The following is a 25682-nucleotide window of genomic DNA, read 5'->3' as shown; positions in this document are numbered from 1 at the left end:
CGAAGGCAAAACAGATGCAAAGGGAAAAGAAAAGAAAAAAAAAAGACCGGCGTCCACTCGTGTGGCGCTCAAAATCTGTTAGGTGCGTCCACCCAACCCAGGTGACCCAGTACTCACCTGTCCCGGGAACCGCTGTATCTCACGTAGCTGATCAGGGTGAAGAGAAGAGGCGCTCGCGGCCTTCCGTTGTTATTGGGCCAGGTCCTCCGTCGTACCGCAGGCGACAGCAATCGCACCTCCCGGCCGAAGAGGCACGTCGCTGAGTCTTTTACCTTTTTCTCCGTACGGGGCCACCAGATGACCAGAGCCGCGGGAGACAGGAGACCAAACTCGAGCAGGATCAGCTCTCAAACTTTATTACGTACAGCGAACCGGACCTAACAAGGTCCGCCACCCTCAACGTTGGTTCCTCTTCCGCCTGTTGGGGGCAGGAACAACCTCTTATAAGGGGAAGCAGTATCCAATCACAGAGAAGCGCGTCTAACAAGCTGATAGGCTAGCGTCACGGGTAACTGGGCAGACATGACAATTTGGCGGGCTTGTTCAGGCTGGGAAGAACCCGGAAGCAGGAAATGGGCGCCATCATAGGCGGCTTCCCACATATGGTGGAGGTGCCAGGGCAGTAAAAAATTTCAAAGATGATACTCCAGTCTGTTGATATCATAGTTAATTCAGAGTTCTGGAAACACAAAATCATCCTTGCTCCCAGCAGGAGAAAAAAGGGAAAGTGGATGACCCAAGTCCAATGCTAGAAGACCTCAGGAGCTGAAGTTAACTAAATACCTGAGTCTACAGATACCAGAACTGCTTCTAACTACTTGTAACTGTTTTCTCCCCTATTTCTGGGCTCCGATCCAAAGCCTCACCATTCCGTAGCTAGAGTGTCTCCCACATTCTTTGCTAATCAGGCCACAGGACATCGAAACCAGTAAATGAAATCCAGCAAGCATTCTGCTCCCAGTTTTGTATTCCAAACAGGTAAACAATGTCTACACACCGGAAGAGACCCAAGAGACCTCCTGCCATGGCTCACCTGATTGGACATTTCATATAGCCCGCCTCTTCATCAGTGATTGACTGCTGCTCTACTTTCCTCCTTCTGAGTCAAAAACAAACAGGGAAAGGAATTCCTTCCTGCAAGAGAGGATCCCAAATGATAGACAGTAGTCAGAGACTTCTGTAGCTGGTTGTCTTCAACAGTATTGATCTCAGCTACACAGAGGAATATGTGTACCAAATTACCTTACCTCAGCTTTTTATTTCCAAATCCATTTCATTTCAAGAATAAAAAGAAAAAATGAACTAAAACTAAATTTCAAAACATGTGAATCAGGGGGCAACACTGGTATATATATTGCACACTGTTATCCCGGATCATTCACCCAGAGCACTCGACATCTGCATTCAATTTTCCTAAAACTACTGTTGTGTGGAGCTGAGTTAGTTAATTATGATTAGCAATGAGACAGGGCTAGGTCCTCTGAGGAGCCCATGCAGAAACCCAGATACATTGCAACTATGGAAAAGATGGACAACTCCTGCTATGGAAGATCAACAAATTCATCCATATCCTAAGGACTGATATTCTAAATAGTTCCCAAGCACTCTGAGGAAGTCAGGAGTCACCATTCAAAGAAATGTATATTTATCCTAAAGACTGACATTCTAAATAGTTCCTATCATCCTGATGAATAAGGAGTCACCCTCCCAAAACCCTAAGGGAAGATTCACTGCTGCCTAAGAATGCCTGCTTTCTGTGTGACTCCCTTCCCCCTTTGTTCCCAATTTAATCAACTTTACCTGAACTATTAATCTTATTGGCTACCATAGCTCTCTCCCATCTTATGCCCATCTGCATTGTGAGTTCCCAGTTTTCCCAACCTTCCACCCAACTCACCACCTGATTTTACTCTATAAAAGTCCTTGGAAAAGACAGTCTTTGCCAACCCAGTCAGGACACATTTGCTCTCTCTCACACAGCTTTCTTTCTCCCAATAATTATATTATCTTGACTTCTATTTTTTCTAAAATTCATTTTTTGATTTCAGAGAACACAAACTCAAACCAGACATAGTAGACCTGGAGTTTCATTGACCTATTGCAATAACAGTGTAAATTTTTCTCTTTCTTGAAGTCAGAGAAATCTGTACATGATTGTAATCCTAAATGTTGATCTCAACTCTTAAGGGACATTTGCATTGAAGGGGTTTATCCCTGCCTTTTAGTGCTGCTTCTGTCTTCTGAAAGTGAACTGATCTGTAGTTTTGTTTATTCTATCTACAATGCATTAAGGAAATGACAGGATACTTTCCTTGTGAATTGTTTACCACTAACCAAGGGAGAAGACACATAGCAAAAATTCTTTATTTTCATTTCTTAATTTAAACTTAAAGGATGCACTTTAAAGAGTTTTGCCCTAGAATAAATTACAGGGCATCATGGAGGGAGTTCATTGGGGTGAAAGGATGAACACAAATCAGGGATGCTTACCCATATGGCTACTTCCTCTTTTTTTTCTGAATACAACTTCCTCATTCCTTTCCAAGGGGCCAAAAGAAAATTCCAATCAGCTCCTTACATGATATCAGTGTCAGTGCCAACACCACCAAATTTCAAATATAGCCTATAATCCCATAATCCGTCAGAAAAAAAAAAGGCAAACCCTTGGTGGCTTTAGGCTCCTCTCCACATTCTTTAAATAGAAAGGACACTTCTACTTTTTCTTATATTCTGTGAAAGGGTTTTGGCCCAGACAGGACTTTGTAGCCAGGAAAGCATCAACCGTAAGCAGGAAGTCCCTATCTCCCTGCCTCTAGGAATTTACCTGTGATGCCATCTTCCCACCCCTGGAAATTTACCTATGGGGCCAAACCTAGGACCAATGGGCTACCTGTGCATCCACAATGCCCTCCTTAGGTTCCACCCCAAACCGAGTCTCCTTACATACCCCCACCCCACGTGTCTGCCAGAGAGATCACCCGACTCCAGAGGTGGGGGTGCCAGTCATCTCTCTCCATGTTCTCAGAATAAAGACCTCTTTTCATTTTATACTTCTCATTTTTGGAAATATTTTTCATCTTTTAGAAATAATCCTATCATTGTGCTTCTCTATTGGGCCACAAAATCATAACAGTACTGATTCGTGTCTATGTATGAAGCTAATTTACCTCCTCAGTAATTCACATGCTCTATGCCATGAGTATCCAGTGGAAATCAATGCAGTGGGCTTTTGCTTCACTCTATCAGTGTCAATGCAGTGAGCTTACTCCTAAGATAAAAATAAATCTTCATACAAGTTTCAAAACAGAATTATGCATCAAAATATAGTCAAGGTCCTTTCAATAATATAATAGAAGCCTTCTAGAAACTGAAAAAATACACAGTTTATCTAATTAAAAATTGTTCAAGCAGCCAATAGTGTTGAAATTTTTCTGAACAATTATTGGTGAACCTTCTCTTTTTTAAGATATAACCTAGTGTCATGGCAAAGTCTATGTCTTGATAAATAATACAATCAAAGCAATTATTTTACACTTATACTGACTGTTGTATACAATTTTAGATGTTGCCAGGACTATAATCACTGTTAGTTGTATTAATCACTTGAAACTGCAGGAAAAGGAACAAATTTCAGACATTATAAAAGTATAGTCATGTTAATTTGGCTCATGTTAATGGTATAGAGGAATGAAACTCCTTACCTAGTATATATCTGGTATGAGTTTGTGTTCTCTAAAATTGAAGAATGAATTTTAGGAATGATGGCATTTAACAGTGGAATATATTTATTGGGAGAAGGAAAGCTTCTGTCTGAGAGACAGGAAGGGTCTGAGTGGGTTGCCAAAGACCGTCTTTTTGAGGAACTTGTATAGAGTTAAATCATGAGGTTAGATGGGTTCAGGGGAGGGGAAAAATGGGAATCAGAAAGTTAAGCCTAAGGCTGAGTAGAAATGTGGTCAACCAATAAGGTTAATTGCTCAGGTAAAATTGATTAAATTGGGAGCAAATGGGAGAGCAAGTCATAGTAAGTGGGCAGGTTTAAGAGCAGAGACTCTTCTTTTAGAGGATTGGGATGGGGGCTCTTGAGTTCCTCAGGGTGATCAGAGAACTATTTGGACTGTTGGTCCTTAGCACTTGGTTGTATTTAATTTACCTTTTGTTTTGAGATTTGGCCCACAGCAGGAGGTGATTGTCTCTTCCAATCCTGCAAGCAATCTGAACTTATTTTCTGGCTCCTTTGAGGGGCCAGCCCTGTTGTTATAGGCAGCTGAGTTAGAAATATAGAGCCAGGGAGGCAGAATCAGGTCCTCGAAGTGGCCAGCTCAGAAGCCCACATACCTTGCAGCTATGGGAGACAGATACCTCCTGTTACGGGACAGGGCTCAAGAGAAAATACCAAGCAAATTCATCTATATCCTAAGAATTGATTTTCTAAATAGTTCCCTGTCACCCTGCTGAAGTCAGGAGTCACCCTCCCAATCCCATAGAGGAGGGTTACAGCTCTGTAAAATGCCTGCTATGACCTTGCTTCCCCATTTGTCTGCAGGGTAAATGATTTTGCCTATTAATTATAATTATAACTATTAATTATATTGGCTAAACATAGTTCTGTCCAAAGTTATGCCCATCTGCCTTGTGAGTTCCCAATTTTCCCCACCTTAAACTCATCTCACCCCATGATTTTATTCTATAAAGTCCCTAGAAGATACAGAGTCGTTGACAACCCACTTATGACCCTTCCTGTTCTCTCAGACAGAAGCTTTCTGATAGGGTTTTCGCTGTGGTAAAGGAGAGAATATAAAGTAATAATGGCCTTTATTCGTAGAAGGTAGAGAGTACCACGTGACCACGGGACATCTGCCTTTTTCTGCTGGATATATGGTGAGAGGGCTCATATCTACTTTTTGACTGCGGTGGTGCTTAAAGGTGGCATTGCTGATGTGCCAGTAGCTGATAGGGACTCTTTGCATGCCACAGGTAAGTTGCCTAAGGGAGAGGTAAGTGACCTCAGGGTAAATGTCCCCTGGCCTGCTTCCCACTGCTATAATATCCTATCTAGAGCAAAAATGTTTCACTTTTTTCTCTCAGTAGTTATATTCTGCTCTTCACTTCCATTGTTCCTAAAATTCATTCTTCTATTTTATAGAACACAAACTCCTACCAGAAACAGTAGATCAGGAGTTTCATTCCATTATATCACTATCTGACTGCCTATATTTCTAACTAACACAGCTGCCTGTGACATTAAGAATTATTTATTTATTTCACTTAGCATAATTGTAGCAAATAAAATGTACTTAATGGGTGTAGTGAAATACCCAACAAAATTGAAAAATTATTATCACTGTTTCTCTATCATCACCAATCATTTTCATCTTTCAACTATGTGGGGAAAAATAAAAGCATCTCTCAGCAAATAGCAATGCTATAGTGCACAGTGTATTATTCATTGTAGTTACCATGTTATTTGTAGGTACTTCATAGACGACAAAAGAAACATTGAGCTTTTTAATGAACAACTATCAATTTCAATAGTTGTGCTCACTATAGCACTACATGGTGGTTGACAACTGTAGATTTTTCTTTGGTACCAGGGATTGAACTCCTGACCTTGTGCTTGTCAGGCAGGTGCTTTGACCACTGAGCTCAATACACAGCCCATCATCTTTAGATTCTAAATATGACTGTTACCAATGTTTAATTTGCCACTGAGATATTTAATTAAAAATCTTGTTAATCTACATCTTCAATGAAATTGTTTTCTTTCATTGCAGTTTAAAACACTTTCTTTTTAGGTACCAGGGATCAAACTCACAACCTAGCATTTCTCAGGCAGGTGCTTCTGCCTGCTGAGCTAAATCCCAGGCACCCATTAAATAATATTTTATTAAATGTATAAACACTACTTTATCCATTGAAATAGTATTGTTATTTTACTAGAGGAGGCAAAAGTAGTGAGGAATTGACATATAGTTAGAGAGGAAATGGAACCTCAAAGGAGTCAGTGTAAAAACCTAAACACAACAATCCCTGCTAGAGGCAAAACTGAAGAAAGCAAGAAGGTGATGATGTAGTGACCATGTCTACATGCCTCCTAAAGAGAAAAACAATAGCTTGAAATGTACTACAGTTACCACCACCTCCTCCAGGAAGTCCAACAAGGTGTCAATTACCATACTCAATGACCAGAACAACTGGACTATTGTTCCCACAAAATCCCTTGGCTCTTTCAACATACTTTTTCTGGTTGACTTCTTCCAAGGTTCAATAATATTAGTTAAGCCACTACAAGTTTTTAGGTTGATTGTAGTTTGAGACCCACACTGTACCCACATTATGACTTTCCTGTAAAAATGACCCCTGACAATAGGTCTGTGCCTTAAACACCGAAGAACATTCCTGAAAATCCAGGGCTATTCTCTCTTTTTTCACAGAAAACTTTCTGAACTTCTTTTGTTTTGTGACTTCATTCCTCAATGTTCTGAGTCAACCAACTTGGTGCATTTGACATCAAACAGGGCAGGATTATATTTGTCCTATATCAATTTGAATATGAAATATCTGCTAAAGGCCATGTTCCAAAGCCTTTGTGTGAAGCTACTTGCTCGCTCTGAGTTTAAGATTTTCATGAGCTTTTGGACCTCCTCATTCTAGCAAATTGCAGATTTATTGGAGGAAGGAGGTCACTGTTGTGCTGTAGCACTATAGGCACCATTTCTAACTCTTATTTCTCTCTGCTGCCCAAATGCCACTACATGTCCAGATTTCCTCTGCAATATCATTCCATAATTGCCAATTTAGGTCAGCTTTTAATCAGCTCTATTGTTTTTGTTTTCTTTTGATAGTCTTTCTCTCTCCCTTGGGTTTTTTCATTTTTCATTTTTATTTTTGTTTTTAAAGACATAGTCTCACCTTGTAGTTCTGGCTGGCCTTTCACTCTCACTGTGTAGGTTAGATTGTCCTTGAATACATGGTCATTCTCCTGTTTCAGCCTCTTTAATGCTGTGGAAAAGAGGTGGGCATCATAACGCATGGTGTTTTCTTCCCTCTTTTTCACTATTATTCTTTCATTTCAGGGGCACTGATATTTAATCTAGATGTTTGCTTGTGTTAGTAAATCTTTCTGCATCTTGAGGTTAGTTTGTGAACAACAGGATAGGAATTCAAGCATCTAAAGTATAAATTTGAAATTTAAATAGCTGAACCACTTGTATACAGACACTCCTCCCCATTTCAGAATCAAAACAAGTGGCCCTGAATTGGAAAGTTAAGCATTTTTAAAAGAGAGAATCACAAAAGACATCCTGTTTGGAAACAATTTAGCTAGAATCTTAAATGAATTTTTACTTGACGCCTGTATCCTACTTCTTTTTTTAGCAGGTTACTTTTTTTCTTTGGGTACAGCTCCTTTTGCTTTTCTCATGGAACTTATATCATGAGTGATTTTTAATTTTCCTGGGTCAAATACAGATCATGAGATAGATGCAGGGTGCAAGATTGCATCTTTTGTTCCAAGCCACAAAACAGCTGAGCTACAGTGCCAAGCCTCAGTATTTTCAAGGGTAAAAAATACATAATGTTTGAATATTTCATAATTTGTCATGTTCATCCTTATAATAAAATGTGATCTATAGTTAGGACAAGCTAAGCTGACCAGGTCTCTCATTGCTTTCCACTGGTCTTTTCCTCCTCATCCTTAAATACAAGACTCTTTGAGTTCTTAATACTAATGCCCACATTTGATTCATATTCCTACCTGTGACATCTCCTGTTTCTGCATTAGTCTAGCCTGGCATCCCTGGCCCATAAGAGATAGAAACACATCTTGTGATTCCCTCACTCCAATGATGTTATGTGTTAAACACTTTTCCTTAAAGGGAATGGCAGTTAATGAATACATGTGTATCTCATGACTGTTTCTTCATGTTTCAAATAACACCAGTAATTCTTTCAAGCATTAGGTGCACACCTGTAATCCTAGGACTTAAGAGACTGAAGTAGGACAATCAGTTTGAATTTACTGACTAAGAACTGAGTCCACAGTCAGCCTGAACTGCATAGGGAAATCCTGCCTCAAACAAACCAAAAAAAAAAAAAATCATATTATTGTGGATATCCTTGGGAAGAAGAAATCAACAGTTTGAAACTCTTAGGATCGTACCTATTAGGTTTCATCTGGTGAGTATAAGAGACCAGTAAAACTTTCAAGGATATGGAGAAAACTCAAAACATCCTATTGCAAACTGTCATATAGATGTAATGCATTGCCCAACAAAATAACATTAGGATAGCTCACAAATGTAGAGAAAACATTTCTAAAATTCATTTGGAAACAGAAATGCTCTAGATCACCAAAGACATTGCTGGGCCACAAAGGCAAGTCTGGAAGCATCACAATTCCTGACTTGCTATAATACTAGATAGCTACTGTCAGAAAATCAGCATAGTTATGGCAGAAAAACAGACCTGAGAATCATCCAAAAAGACTAGAAAATGCAAATAGAACTACAAACACATTCTGCTACTTTCTCTTTGATAAAAGAGCCAAATAGGTTCAGTGGAAGAGAGATAGCTTCTTCAATAAATTGTGCTGAAGAAAATGACTTTCCTCATATGAAAGACTTAAACTGGACACATGTCTATCACCATGAAATAAATATAAGTCCAAGTAGATGAAAGATTTAAATGTTAAAACAGAAACACTAACGAGGCTTTGTGAACAAAATACACATTTTAAAGTATCAACCACTGGGACCCCATCTTATTAAAAATATTTGTACATCAAAAGAAATCACTAACAGTGTGAAAACACAATGCACAGAATGGGCAAGGGATATTTTTCTATTTTCTGATAATCTCTTCAATATCTTTTTCCAATGTACTATAATTTTCCATATGTAAGTCCTTTACATTCTTTGTTAGGTTCTTTCCAAGTATTTCATTTTCTTGCTGTCTATTGCAAAGTGTCTGGTTTCTGTAACTTCTCTCTTGGTGAGTTTTTTTTTTATTGTATACAGAAATGCTATTGATTTTTGATTGTCAAATTTGTCTCCATTGTAGAATTTGGTTATTAATTCTAGGACTGTTTTGGTGGAGTTTTTGGAATCTTCTATTTAGAATATCATATCATCTCTGAATAATGATAGTTTAACTACTTTCTATTATATACTTATTCTTATTTCTCTCTTTTGTCTAATTGTTCTGCCTAATTTTTCCCAAACTATATTGAATAGGAGTGGTCATACTAGTCATCTGTGTCCTTTTCACAACTGTAGAATGAAAGTTTTAAGTTATTCTCCATTTAGTATGATGTTGGATTTTCTTTGTCACTGTCTGATTTTTTTTGTCTTTTTCTTTTTTATCGGTGCTGGTGATTGAACTCAGGACCACACAATTGCAAGGCATTTGCTTATGCCACTGCACTAAATCCCCAGCCCTGTCATTGTTTGATTTTATCAGCTTGAGGGAAAGGTCATCTATAATTATTTACTGTAAAGTTTTTATCACAAATGAGTGCTTGACTTTATCAAAAGCTTATTGTGCATTTATTGAGATGATCACCATGTGACTTTTGTTTTTGCCTGTGTTGATATGACATTTAAATTTGTTGATTTGCATGTGCTGAAACATCACTGCCTTCCTGGAATGAATCCAAGTTGTTCAGGTTTTAAAATCTTGATGATTTGCTACATTCACTTTGCTAGTATCTTGTTAAGGATTTTTGTATCTATGTTCATTAGAAAAACTGTCCTATAGTTTTCTTTTTCTGGTTGGGTCTTTCTCTGGTGTTAGTATCAGGGTAATTCTTGCCTCCAGGAGTGAGTTAGGGAGAACAGCTTCTCTTCCAAAATCATTAAACAGCAATGGCCTTAAATTTTTTTCTACATTTATTGTAGAATTCAGCAGTAAATCCATCAGGAACTAGACTTTTTTTATGTTGGTCATTTGCTTTTCTGTTGTCATTGTTTTTCTTTTTTCTTTTTTTTTTAATGTGTTCGTGAGACAGGCTCTCATTATTCAGGGCAGGCTGGCCTTGAGCTCACTTTGTAGCCTTGTTTAGTCTTGAACTCACAACAATCCTTGTACCTCAGCCTCCGAAGTTCTGAGATTACAGCAATGCACCACCATGCCGAGCAGCAGATACATTTTTAATCAGATCTTCATTCTCATTAACTGATACTGTGTTTTCTAGAATTTTTATATCTTCTTGAATCAGATTTGGCATTTCATATGTATCTAGAAATCAGTGCATTTCTATATTTTCTAACCTATGAAAGTATAAGCTTTTCAAGTAGATATTGATGCTCTTCTGAATTTTCACAGGATCTGTAGTTATTTTATTCTTCTGATTCAATGCATGGTTTTCAGTCTTTATTTTTTTCTTTTATGATATGGTTGTCCAAGAGTTTATCAATTTTGTTTATTCTTTCAGTGAACCATCTCTTTGATTCATTAATTCTTTGAATTTTTTCTTTGCATGAATTTCTTGCATGGTCTTATAATTTCCTCCCTTGTATGGGATTTGTGTTTGTCTTGCCATTCTTCTTCTGGAAGATTGAGATGCAACATTTAATTATTTGTTTGGGTTCTTTCTACTTCCGGATGTGAGATTTGACTACTATAAGTTTCCCTCTTTGGACTGCTTTCATTGAATCCCATAAGGTACAGGATTTTGCATCTATATGCTTGTTAGGTTGTAGGTATTTTTAAGTTTCTTCCTTTATTTCACCTGTCACCCACTGGTTGTTTAGGAGAATTCTGTTTAATTTCCATATACTTATGAAGTTTTTGCAACTTCTTTTACCATTATTTCCCAATTTAAACACATGCTTAAGAATACTAGCGTTAGGCTGCAAACTCAATCAAGTAATACAAGGATTAAGTTGTTTTTATACCTGCATTGCTATTAACCCAGCATGTCCTCTAAGCTAGTCAGATGGTTGGTGGTGGGAGGAGGTGAATGTGGTGCTCTGCTCCCAGCCAATGCAGTGGTTAGCTCACAGAAGTGTAAGTTATTTTCTTGCTTTTCTTCTGAGAACCAGAATAGCTTCCACAGAATCACAACATGGACACGTTGGCTAGTTTCCTCTACTATTCCCCACATGACTTCCACCAGCTCACAGGAAGGGCAGATTAGCTTCTATTTCTCCTCTCAGGTCTGGAATGGCTCAGGATTGTTAATTTTGTCATCAGCATGACTTAGTGGAGACATATCATAAAACCTGCATATTTATGTGTGTGCCCTACAGAAAATAATTCATATGTAGGTCATTGATTGGAGTGGAAATGTCTTGAGTAAAGTTGTGTAATGTGAGAGGATTTGGCATTGGTGAACCAAAAAAATACAGTGGAATAGAACAGCATCTGTATACTTAAATTGTCTTAAACAGGTTTGATACTTGGTCCTGTCATCATCCAACAATACCATATTTCAGTGCTGAGTCTTTAAAACAGATACATTTTATGTTTCATGTTGGGGTCTTTTCTTAAACACCAAGACACCAAAAAGGGGTACCAAAAAAGCTCTAAGAAATGAGAAACACAGCATGGTCTTCAGGGCTGCAGGAGGATAGAGATCCTTGGCATAGCTCCTCACTCTGCTAGCCAGCTGGCCAACTCATGCTGGCAGGAGTTGAGTGGACAATGGAGGAAACCAGATAAGGATCTTGGGAGAGGCTCAAGACCCACTAAGAGCAACAGATAATGCCAACTGTAGAGAACTATCCCACAGAAAGTGTCCAGGTGGCCTCAGCTTTGGCCTATCGTGCCCCCTGAGGCATCTCTTCATTCTCAGTTCAATCATGCCTGTGCCACATCACAGCCCTGCATGAGTATTCAGCTTCAATGGCTCCAACATATCCCTCCTTTTTGTTTGGTTGATACACAGATGGGTGACCAGCATAAATGGAGAGGCTGTGTTAGAGCTCCCACCACTGCACAGTCCATAGGTTCATAATTTTAGTCAGTTACCAGCATAGCCAGCAATTGTCAGAGGTTGTGGGTGATCCAAGATTCACCCACAGACAATATTTTACATTGCACTGTACCTCCAGAGGCCAGACTTTTCTGCAGAAGATTTAAGACCAAGCTAACATAAGGACTGCACTAAGGACAATTGGTTCATTACTTCCTATCAAGGCCACTTAGGTCTACTCAAGAACACTCTTATAACCATGCATATTTCCTCATATCTCTTCTGTCAGTGTCAGCCACCTGGAAGACTTAGGGCCATTGCTTAACCACATTGATTTCTGGGAAAGCTTAGGAGATTTTTCTGGTGACTCATGACTCTCCTTAGGCACACCTTGCATGAAAGTTCACTTTCTTTTGTGGTCTCTTCATCTTCCTGATCAGAATACTAGGTGCTCACTGAGGATCTTTTCATAGGCCAAGCAGGCCAAGCAGAATTTCTTTTACATCTAGGGTCTCCTGCAAGCTTTAAGTGCTGGGGCCAAAATATTGGCTATTCATTTAGCCCATCTGTGTCTCTCATTTTTGGTCTCTAAACCTTAGCTGTTGGACATCCAGAAGAAAAGATTGATAACAACACAGTATATTAGAGGCAGTAAGCTTATTTGAGAGTATAATGAGCTTGTTCAATGATTGCTTTCCAGTGGCATTATAGGGGATACAAGTTACATGAGAAACATTCCATGTGGAACAAAAGGAAGCCAAAGCCTGTGAGGTATAGGCTGGACCATTGTCAGTTTTAAGGAAGGAAGATACACCCATGACTGCAAATATAGTCAGGAGATGTTGAACTACATGTCGGGCATATTCACCGTGCAGTGGTGAAGCCCAAATAAAACCAGAAAATGTATCAACAGAAACATGAAGAAATGAAAAAGAAATCAAGGAACAGTGTGTGGCATGCTTACCAAGGGTCATTGGAACAGAGGCCATGAGAGTTGACAGCAGCACAGGGAAAATGGTGAGGCATGGCAGCACAATGGAAACCAGTGGAAATAGAAGCTTTAGCTTCAGAAGTTGGAATGTGAAACAATTTATGCAAGGAACGAGCTTATTGTTGAAAAAAGGCATCGTTTGCTTAGTGTTATCAAAAAGAGGGTAGACTACAGAGTAAGCCCAAGGCCAGACTGAACTACATAGGGATAACCTGCCTCAAAAAGCCAAAAAAAGGAGTGTGGGCTGTAGAGTATCTGCAATCCTTGATCAGAAATAGCATTATCTTGTAAAAAGCCAGGTAGTTGTAAATGACTACATATATGTAAAGGAAAAAGAGCAGCATTGTGAGGGCAAAGAAGAATCTGTAGATGTGAAAAAGACACTAAGTGTGAGTCCATTGCCACAGGAGAGATAAAAACAGAAGATAACTTAGATGAAAACAGAAGAAAACTAGCTCACTTCTTAAAATCCGTGCTCCCAGTGCTGGAAAACCTGTTCACCTCCAGCACTCCATGCCCTCAGGACATTTCCCAGATTTTCTGTGCACCTTGAGCACTCCTGTATGGGCAGTTTTGCTTTCTGCTTTACAGGTATGAACAATCACAAGCTCAGCAACTTTCAGCACCTTCTTACAAGCTGACTGGACAAACAGGCAACTGATATGTGGACAGACTGACAAATATAAAATCAGAGTAAACTTGAGCATATCATTAATCAAGCCAAAATAATAATACCTTCTTACAAATTTAGAATTTCCAAGTTCAAATAAACCAGTTGGATTTGTTATACACCAACTAGCAAAGATCTGGTACAAAAGGATCCAAGGCTTGATTCAGGGAGAGGTGAAATGTTTTATATAATATAAAATGTTTTGTTACAGGGATACCCTCGTGAAAATATATTTAAATCAGAGAAGAAGAATGCCTTGTAGGGAAAGACAAGTAACTGAAAGTAAATAGCACCATGGACAGAACAGTAAAACTTGTGCAGGAAGAGCATTTTTCTCCTTTAATTGTTTCAAGAGAAGAGATTTGAGTGAATAATGATCTTGTTCAATGATAGTGTGGCCACTGGGATTGGAGGGGATACAAGTTACATAACAAATTTGCTATGTGGAACAACAGGAAGCAAAAGGCTGTGAGGTGTAGGCTGGACCATTGTCAGTTTAAAAAAGGAAGATACACCCTTGACAGCTAATGCAGCCAGGAGATGTTGAATTACATGCAGGGCAGATTCATCATGCAGTGCTGAAGCACAAATAAAAACAGAAAATTTATCAACAAAAACTTGAATAAATGAAAAAGTTTTAAGGAGGAACACTGTGTGTAGCATGTTACCATGAGTCATTGGAGCAGAGGCCACGAGAGTTGACAGCATCACAGGGAAAAGAGGGAGGCATGGCAGCACAATGGAAGCCAGTGGAAATTAAAGCTCTAGCTGCACAAGGTGGAATGTGAAACAGTTTGTGCAAGGAACAAGCCGATTAGTGAAAAAAGGCGGGGCTTTCCTTAATGTTATCAAATGAGGATAGACTACAAATTAAACTCAAGGTTCACCTCAACTGCATATAGAGACACTGTGTCAAAAAGTCCCTGCCCAAAAAAAGAGTTAACAGAATATTCACTGCTTGATAATAAGTAATAGCATTATCATATCAAACAACAGGTAGGGCTTAATGACTACCTACATGTCAAAGAAAGAGAGGGACATGGGGAAGGCAAAGAGGAGCCTGTAGATGCAAAAATGAGACATTAAGAATGAGTCCATTGCTACAAGAGAGATAACAGAAGATCAGTGTGGATAGCATTATGTACATAAAAAGAGGCAGTAACTAAGTTAAGGACTTGGTATGAAAAAATTTTGCAAAGCAAGGATAACACAGAGAATTCACTGCCTTGACAAGAGGTTTGTGGTAGTGAACACAGGTGTTTCCAAGTATTATAAAAACATGTGTTACAGCTTCATGATGGGGGATTCCATCAGTAAAGACACTAAGGGCACTATTTAAAGTGGTGCTAAACAAAAAAGTTTGAAGAGAAAAGGGAAGTAGGGTAAATAGAGACAAAAAGTGATCATGGAGCATTTCAATAAAAATGGAACCAACATAGACAGCCAAAGTCCCTTGCAGAGGGTTTTACTTTTTTGTCCCAGGGATCAAACTCATGACTGCGCTTGTAAGACAGGCACTCATGCCACTGAGCTAAATTCCCAGGCCTGCGTCTTGCTGAGTGAACAGCAGAGGACAGCAAAAAGGAAAAGCCAGCATTGGTAAGTGGTAAGATGGTATTGATTAAATCAATTCCAAGGCCTATAGGTATTCCAGTACATCCTCAAGAGATGAGAGGAAATAGCATTGACAATGGGAAATAAAGTATTGCCAGGTGAGTGGAGTAAAACAAAACCATCAGCTCCAGTGTGTAGCAATCCTGAAAAGAAAAGGTTATCAATAGTTAAACAGAGGCTTCAGCATTCATCTCCCAGGGGAATAGCAGTAGCCATCACACTAGAGCCAAATGTTTGATTTCCATGAGTAACATCACAAGTTTTAGAATGATACAAGGCAAGACAATTAGCTGGGTTACACATTCAAAAATATTAGTTGAATGGGTAAGAGAGATCACACTTGAAGCAACAATATCCCTGCATAACTATCTTCAATGAGGCCAAGGATAACAAAAGTGCCTCCTTTTTGATGCAGGTGAACAGGAAAGAACTCGAGAGCTGTCGTACGAGGTAAAGGATTATGAAAAGAAGTAAGAACCTTCTAAAACATACCAGAGAATTCCATGCTAGTGTCAGGTTATCATAGAAACATCTTTTAAAGCATTTTTGTAGCCTTGGTTTGCATTTTTGTATGTTAACTGCTTTAACAAGATAGAGGCTACTGCCTTGTTGTCCACCTGGCTTTCAATAGCTTTAATCTTCTATAAAGGCAAGGCAAGGTTCAGTGTCCTCCTGTTTAATAGTACTAAAAATCCTTGTGTGTCCAATGCTTCAGAGATTCTTTTTCAAGCTTTTAAAGCAATTTGAGGATAATAGCATGAGGGTGGCAATGAACTTGTTGACAAATGTCTGAAAAATCTCTCTCCCCTCATAATTCAGCAGCTCCTATAGGAATATAGCAATCAAAATTAATAATAGCTTGCATGTCCTCAGCACCAGAACGTTCTTAAGCCACACCTGATGTTGGGCTGGAATGATAATAGTACACACTGAGACTTTCCAGTCCAAAAGGATCATTTCACAATCATGAAGGATACCCTCAATAATGCCAATTACAGAAGTACTTTTAAATCCATATTCCTTGACAGCCATTTTAAACTCTTGATCTTTCTTGTTTTTGTTTTTTTGGAATGTGGGATTGAACTCACAAACTTGAGTGTGTCAGGCAGCTAGTTAGGCCGCTGAGATTACCCCCTGCTCCTTTTAACTCTTTAAATAGAGTACTGCAAACTTTCAAAGTGGGGCTGTTTTCCTATTGATACAAAACAGGTCAAGCAATTAATTTGCCATATTATTTACCTTCTTGGGCAATCTTTTGCTTGGGAGGTCAGACAGGTGAAGAGTTGCCTGGGTGTTTTACAAGGTTTGCATATTTTGGAGGCAGCAGCAAGAGGAGGTGAGAAGCAGCACAAGTGAGGCATCCAGGAAAACTGGGAAGTGAACCGTGTGTTGTTCCATGTGCCTGCCTGCCAAATGTCACCACACCCCCAGCAAAGATACCAAATGTGCAAGACAGAGAACAGAGCTCAAGGTTCCTCAATGCAGCAGTTTACATATGTTTTTCCTGATCTGACACAATGACCACACCAACCTCAGAATAACAAGCAGAATGATCATGAATTTCCCACAAGAGGTGCACCAAACTATCCTTGAAAGTCACATGGCCTGCCTTCCTAAGGAAGTGCAGTTCTGCATTATCTTTCTGTTGCACTTTAGACACAGAATTCTCCATGATTTAATGGGTGAAGGGATTTTTTTCAAAGAAAATGAAAGGATTTTCCAAAGAAAGTGAAATAGACATGCTCTGGGTGCTGTATTTCACTCCAGGAATTCTGCAAAAGTAAGTTACACTCAACATCAGACATCTCCACTGTAGAATCACGTTCAGGCACCAAGATTTTGGGGTCCAGTCCTGGACCCCCAGCTCCTCAAACAGGTTCATGGCAAAAGCCTAAAACAATGAAACAAGTGACACAATCTTTAGGGCTGCAGGAGAAGTAAAATTCTTGGCAGAGCTCATAAGTCTGCTAGCCACCTGGCTGAATGATGCTGGGCAGCAAGTATTTAATCAGAACTAGAAAGGAGTTTAGTGGACAATGGAGGAAACCTGAGCAGGATCTTGAAAGGGCTTCAAGGATCCCTCAGAGCAACAGATGATGGTAATTTAGGTAAACTTCTTGCCCTATCTTTCCCCCTGTAATGTCTCCTCATTCTCAGTTCAGTCATGCCCAGGCCATGCCACAGGCTTGCATATGTATTCAGCTTCAATGGCTCCAACATTTTTCCATATAATTGCATCAATCACCAGTGCACATCACTCAGGTCTCATTCATCACTGCCACTTTCTCTCACTCCCAGATGTGGCCTTTCAGTTTTACTGAATACTGATAGACATTTGCCCTATCTCATCACATTTATGCTTAGTCACCATGCTCAACAGAAGAGAATTTGTCAGTCTGAGCCATGAGATGCTGAGGACAGAGTAACACTTTTTTTTTGATCAATACTATTTCTCAGCGTAATATTTTTAGACCAAGTGAGTATGAAAGTCACAGTGATGATAATAAGGAAAAATTAAAAGTGCTAGATGCTGTAAGAAAATGAGAAAAAGCAGTGTGAAACTCACTAGTGCAAATGAAGAGTAAAATTGAATTTTACCTAGAGTTGCTTAAATAACACAAATAGGTTACCCAGACCAATGTAAAAATAGCATTGATTGCAGAAACAGTACTTTGAAGCAAAGACATGAGGATCTCCTGTCCATAGAGACATGGCATTGTTACACACTGTTTAAATGTAAACTAAAAAGGAGAAGAGAAGCTCTGTGCTTGTAAAACTCTAGTAACATGTTGCAGAACCACTTAGGTTCAAGGCCAATTCTAGATGGAACAGGGGGAACCTATAGTTGAATTTCCATGAGTTCATATAGGTCTATAGAGTTGTAATAATTGATTATTGGGAACTCAGATTGTGCATCCTGCATTTTTTTCACATCAGCAAAATCAGTAAAAGACATGGGAGACTTGAAAATTATATTTCTTCAGAACAGAACAATTTAAGCAACACAGTGTTTCACCACAAGACAACCCCATATATCAGTAGCTACCATAATTCCTCTTTTCTTGAAAAAGTTGAGTATACCTTCATATACAATAGTATCAAATGTAACAAAATAGTATAAAACCATTAAAGAGAATGAAATTATTACAGGACATTCAAAACCAAACAACACCAAATGGAAAATTGTTATCATATTATCTCATTATTCATAAAAGATTTGTATATATTCTCACACATAATAAAATCCAATTAGATAAAATGTGATGTAACCAATGGAAACAGAAAAACGGAAGCATGGCAGCACTTCAAAGCAAGATGATATTAAATTAGCAGTGGCTATGATAATGTCTTGTTTTCTTAAATATAGCTGTTCATACCATCACAAATAATAAGATCAAACAACCCAGGATAAAATTATTACAACTAATGAATGGGAACATTATAAGTCTCCAAGCAATGTAATGGGGAATCATGATTACCATAAACTCTTATGTACTCTTACCCGTTCTTACACTAGGGAGAGTATACAGTATTTATATGTGTGAGTTTGATTTATTTCACATATGAGTAAGGTCTCAAGTTGCATCCATTTATTTATAAATATCTCAATGTGATCATTCTTTATAGCTGAGTAGTACTCCATTGAATTAAAATACTACAGATTTTTATCCATTCCTCAGTATACACACTGATAGACTGTTTCCAAGATCTGGCTGCTATAAAATTTGTGCTGCTATAAAAATGGGTGTACTTATATCACTGAGGTATGATGCTTTCAGTTCTTCTGTGAATATGCCTAGAAGTGGAATAGCTGGATCAAGTAGGCCTTCCTTTCCCAGCTTTTTGAGAAATCTCCATACTGATCCCATAATGGTTTCACCAGTCTAAACTCCCACGAACAGTGCAGGAGAGTTCCATTTTCTCCACAGCCTCTCCAGCATTTGTCATTGGTAGTTTTCTTGATCCTGGCCATTCTTTCTGGAGTGAGATGGAATCTCAGTGTGGCTTTAATTTGCATTTCTCTAAAGAGTAATCATGATGAACATTTTTTCATGTATTTATTTGCCATTTGTATTTCTTCATCTGAGAATTGTGTATTCATCTCAAATGCTATTTTTTGATTAGCTATTTGAATTTTGGGAGTCTGATTTTTTTTAATTCTTTATATGTTTTAGACAGAAATCCTTTGTCTGAGGGATGGTTCACTAAGATTTTTTCCCAGTTTGTGGTTTGTTTTTTTCACTATGCTGGAGATTTCTTTTGACATGCACAAACTTTTTAATAAGATGTGATCCCAGTTGTTGATTCTGGGAAATATTTCCCATGTGGTTTGATTCCTGTTCATGAATTCTCTACCTACTCCTATGTCTTCAAGAATTGTACCCTGTTTATCTTCCAACAGATTTAGTGTTTCTGTTATAATATTCATATCTTTGATCCACGTACATTTTAGTTTAGTACATGGTGATAGGCATGGGCCTATTTTTAGTTTTGGCCTATGGTGAGCCAGTTTTTCAAGCACAATTCATTAAAGAGACTGTAGTTCTTCCAGTGAATATGTTTGGCCCCTTTATCAAAAATAAGATGGTTCAGTTTGTTTGTAGTTGTGGTCGTATCTTTTAATTTATTCCATTGATCTTCAGATATGTTTTTATTGCAATACCATGTTGATTTTATTATAATTGCTTAGCAGTATAAGTTAGACTCAGAGTTTGTGATGCCTCCTGCCTTTCCTTTGCTGCTTAGAATTGTCTAGGTCTCTTCTGGTTCCAGAATAATTTTATGAGTGATTTCTCTAGATCTATGAGGTATGTTGATGCTATGTTCATTGGGGTTACAGTGAATCTGTATAACAGTTTTGAGATAAAGGCCATTTTCACAATATATAGTCTTACTATGATGAACAAGCGATGTCTTTCCATTTTCTCAGATTATTTTGGTGTATTTTTCAGAATATTAATTTTCCTTATGTAGATTTTTTTACTTCTTTTGTGAAATTAATTCCAAAGTATTTCATTTTTGGGGTGGTAGAGTGAAGGGTATGGCTTCTCCTATTTCTCTCTCAATAATTTTGTTGTTAGTGCATAGGAATGCTATTGATTTTTGAGTATTGACTTTGTGTCCAGCTTCTTTGCTCAATTTATTGTATCTAGGAGACTTCCAATGGAATTTTGAGGGTCGTCTATGTAGAGTATCATGTTATCTGCAAGTAATAGTAATTTAACTTCCTCTTTTCCTGTCTTTACCCCTTTAATTTCTGTCTAATATCTCATTGCTCTGGCTAGTATTTCCAGTACTATTTTGAATAGGATCAGTAATGAGGGACATCCTTGTATTGTGCCTTATTTTAAGGTAAAGGCCTTCAGCTTTTGACCATTCAATATAATGCTGGCTGTTGGTTTGTCATACATGACCTTTATCATATTGAGGTAAAGATCATCTATCCCAATTTTCTGTAAGGTTCTTTTCATGAATGGAAGTTGCACCTTATGAAAAGCTTCTTCTGCATCAACAGAAATGCTCATGTGACTCTTACCTTTGGTTTTATTGATATGGTGGATTACATTGATTGATTTACATATGGTGAAACATCCCTGCATGCCTGGGATGAATTGCACTTGGTTGTGGTGTATCATCTTGGTGATTTGCTGCATCCTGTTTGCCAATATTTTTTTGAGGATTTTTGCATCTGTGTTCATTAGGGAGATTGGCCTGTAGTTCTGTTTTTTAGTTGGGTCTTTCTCAGGTTTTGCAACTAGAATAATATTTGCTTCCAGGAATGATTAAGGAAGAATTGCTTTCCTTTTGATTTAATTGAAGTGTTTGAGGGGTGCTGGCATTAAATTTCTTTGTATTTCTTGTAGAATTCCACAGTGAATGCATCTGGGCTTGGGCTTTTCTTGTATATAAGGAGAATTATTATATTTTCAATTTCCTTAACAGAGATTGAGTTATTCAGTAGTTTTACATCTTCTTGATCAAGCTTTGGTACTTTATATGTTTCTAGGAATCTGTCCATTGCTTCTGTGTTATTAAACCAATGAGAGTAGACAATTTTAAAATAGGTGTTGATGATCTTCTGTATTTCCCAAGAGTGTGTCATGATTTTCTCATTTGCACTCCTTCTTTCATGAATTTGAGCTTTTTCTTCCCTTTTTTAAATAGGGTAGGTGAGGTGCTTATCAAATTTATTTATTCTTTCACAGAACCAACTGTTTCATTCATTGATTCTTTGGATTGTGGTCTTAGTCTCTATAGCATCAATTTCTGCTCTGATTTTTATAATTTCCTCCCTTTTTTTGACTTTGGGCTTCACTTGCTCTTGTCTTTCTAGATATTTGAGGTGTACCATCAGGTTGTTTATTTGTATTCACGAGGTTGTGGGAAGTCAGTACAATAAATTTTCCTCTGAGGACTGCTTTATTGCATCCCACACATTCCAATAAGTTGTATTGGTATTTTGGTTTGCTTTTAGGTATTGTTTAATTTGTTCTTTAATTTCTCCTGTGACTCACGGATTGCTCAAGAGTGTGTTATACAATTTCCATGTGATTGTATGATTTTTGCAGTTTCTTCTATTATTAGTTACTAGATTTATGCCACTATGACCTTATAATATGCATGAGATAATTTCAACTTTTTGCATTTATTTAAAAATGTTCTGTGGCCTAGTATTTGATCTATGTTAGAGAGTATCCCATGTAATGCTGAGAAGAATATGTATTCTGATGTTGTGAGGAACACTCTGTGTCCATCAGGTCCATTAGTTTACAGGTGTGATTCAGTTCTGTTATTTCTTTGCTGACTTATGTCTGGTTGATCTGTCTCTTGGTGTCCATGGTGTGTTAAATTCTCCTGTTAGAAATTTGTTATTGCTTATTTGATTTTTCATTTCTATATATACTTGCTTTGTATAACTTTGTGTTCTGGAATTTGGTGCATATATATTTAACATAGTTATCTCTTCCTCTTGAATTTTTCCCCTTAACCAGTATGTAGTGACTTCTTTATGTCTTAGAATCATTCCTGGTTTGAAGTTCATATTGTCTGCAAACAAAATAGCTACCCTTGTTTTTTTTTCCCACTTCCTGTTGCATGATGCATTGTTTTCCATCCTTTGACTTTCTGTCTGTGAGTTTCATTTTGGGTCAAATGGGTTCCTTGTAGACAGCATGTGATTGGTCATTGTTTCTTGATCCATTCTACCAGTCTGTTTCTTTTAATTGGTGAATTGAGCCCACTCACGTTAATGTTTATAACTGTTATATATTGGTTTGCTGTTGACATGTTATCTTTCCATACTGGTTAATTGTCTGACTTGCTTAGTAGTTTTATTCTATGATATCTAAACTGTCGTTCAGTATTCTTTGCAGGGTTTGCTTGGAGGTCATAAATTTCTTTAGATGCTCTTTGTCATGAAAGTTAAAGATGCAACAGCAGGATATAACATGTCAATAGACTTGCAAATTAATTGTAAATATAAAATGACTGCATCTGTGAGTGCATCCTTTTTTGGCAATTCAGGTAAACTAAGGCCAGACAGCATGGGCTACAAAGGCTAGGTTCAGGTGACAGAAACCACCATGTACATTCCTAACCCATGTGCTTCTTGATCATGCAACACAGAATGTAATGGCTTAATATCCTTAGAGAATCTACAACAGTCTTCAAAACCAAGCTATTGATATAGCTGGGCTTCTCCACATGAGAAAAGTGGCATGGGACATTAGCTAACTAAAGAACTTTGTCATGTCTGAAAAATGTCACCTCTTACCCTTTCCCATCTGTTGTAGTCATGGTTTGCAAGGAAAGAGATTTAATATGCAACATATAGTTTATAAGATTATATTAAAATGTTTATTCCCAAAAAGTCAGATTTAGAGAGGTGTAGTCCTGTCCACATACTAGACACCTAAAAAATCCAGCTGAGAATCTGAATCCTATGACAATATACTTCTTAAGTCCTGCTGAACACCTAGAGCCCATGGCAAGGACCACCACAAGTTTACCTGGAGACCTAGAGGCACTGTCAGTGTCTCATGCAAGTCTCTATCAAGGTTGTTTTCTAGGAAGGGTCAAAGTTCAGTGTTGGAAGCTACAAAGTCTGTGCACTTGGGTACAGCGTGTGTGCCATCAGGCTGATTGATCATACTGGAGCCAAGACAAAAATCTCAAGTTGAGGGCCAGAGATCTGCAAAAGAAAACAGTAGCCATGCACAGTACTAATGATGTCTTGAGGTCCTCCTCCTCTGATGATGATGATGATGTCTGTGTTCATATCTGGAAAACTGTGATATCAGCTTCTCCATGAGAATTAACAGCCCAGCACATTCCCCTCCATTTCTCTTTTGATGGTGTTTGCAACAACACTTCAATGGATGCTCAATGCCGAAAACCATGGTGCCACAGTTCACAAGTTGACATTACTAAGTGGGCCACACCACCAAATCATTTCTTTAGATACTTAAATTCCAAAACAGACTTTATGGGTGCTGAGGATTGATCTCAGTGGCATAAGTATCTGCTTAGCAAGCTCAAGGTCATGAGTTTGATCCTCTGTACAAAAAAAAAAAGGACATTGTATAACTCCATGTCTTAAAGTAGACATCTGGTCTACCTCACATAAATAACTGAGAAAACCTGAGAATCACTCAAATGTAGTAATCAGATACACATACCTCCAGAGAGTTGTCTTCTCATGTGCCTTGACAAACCTCTCATGGGAACAATGTGGTCTCTTTCCTGTGTGTGTGTGTGCTACACTCTGCTTAACTGTGGGCATTTGCATCAAACAGTAGACAAGGTTATTGATTGTATAAGGCAATTTTAAAATCTTTATGAAGCAAAGTAGAAGAACAAACAGTTATATACATTTTTATACATAAGTCTCACTGCAGTACACTGACAGCATTGAACCCAGGAGAGCATGTCATGAGGCTGGTGGTATGCACATCACCACCTCAATAAGGTCGCAGTGGTTATAGATGCTGGAGGTAAAAAGTGGAAATACTTTAATAACCAAAACAGTAGAAATAAAAAAGAATACTGAATATGCATTTAACATACCAAATCTAAACTGGGCCTGATGGCATGTGTGTATAAGCCATGTACTTGAGAGGCTGAGGCAGGAGAATTGTTTGAGAACACTCTGGATTATAAAGTGATCTCAAAGCCAACCTGAACTTCATAGCAAGATGTTACCTCCAAAAGAAAAACAGTTCAAATCTAATAAACATAGTGTAATAGTAATCGGCTTGTTACATTAGCATGACTATCATGCTTATATCATGCTTATCGCACTATGAAAACCTAACTTAGAGCCCATTTCATAGTAAAATATCATATCATTTACTAAGCAGAGTACACTGATGAATATTTGTTGTTCATCATTGGCATTTGGTGGTGATGGAGCAGTGCTTGCTGCTGCTCTCCACAGAAAAGTGACTATTGCTGCAGTAAACAGGAATATGCATGAATCACTGCAGTGGGTCCTTAGATCTTTGAGTATGAGACCCATTAAGGAAGCATTGCACTTAGTGGACTCACTATGTTTAATCATTTGAATACTTTGAACACTGACTTCAGTGGTGGTTGAAGTACTTGCTTACATTTCCACCAACAAAGTTATACAGTTTCTTTTCTCCTGCTCTCTCATGAGTGTTGTTTTGATCTTGTGGTGATTTGTCTCTGCAATGAGATGGTGTACTGATTTGCATTTCTCTATTGTGCATAAATGCTCAAGAGTTCTTCAGGTATTTCTTGACAATTTGTACCTGTTCTGAAAAGTATGTATTCATTTCACATTTCTATTGGATTTACATGTTAGCTGTCAGGGAGTAACATGCAATCTTCTCCTATCCTATAGATTATTTCTTCGTTCTTTTTTAATTTGATTGGGGTTTTTTGTTTTGTTTTGTTTTTTGGCTTCTTCATTTGTGCATGAGTATTAAATTTTATATAATTCTTTTTGCTTGTTTTATTACCCTATCTTATTTTCTATAAAAAGCACCAGCTATAGCATTGAGTAAAAAAGTTTTGTTAATGCCTCTACATTCAGAACATAGAATGCTTGGCTCATTCATGTTTCACTATGTTTTACTCTCATATAGGCATATTCAAGACTGCTGCACAAATTACCATGGAAAGCACATTTCCTGAGCCAAAAAATCATGATTTGCAGTTTGATTCAGTTATCCCATCCTACATTTATATTCTTGACCTAAACTTACCTGTTTCCTTAAACTTCAAATGCAGGTATAAAAACAATTGCCACACATTCTGCTAGATCATATAGCAAAATTGACTCTCAAAGTCAACTTCAAAGCCATGAGCATCTGATCTCATCCTCTACTGATGCTCAGACTAAAGGAATCACACTTAGCCTAGGGCTTTATACATAAGTCCTTACCAGTGCAATAATTTAAATAAAAGATAATCAATAATTGTATACTTTTTGTTAGTTTTTATCAAATAACAATATAAAAATGACTACT

The sequence above is a fragment of the Cavia porcellus genome, unplaced genomic scaffold, assembly GCF_034190915.1.
Source record: "Cavia porcellus strain 051 isolate PalLab524CR breed Dunkin Hartley unplaced genomic scaffold, mCavPor4.1 scaffold_34, whole genome shotgun sequence".
NCBI classification, from domain to species: Eukaryota; Metazoa; Chordata; class Mammalia; order Rodentia; family Caviidae; genus Cavia; species Cavia porcellus.
This window is presented reverse-complemented; position numbering follows the sequence as displayed.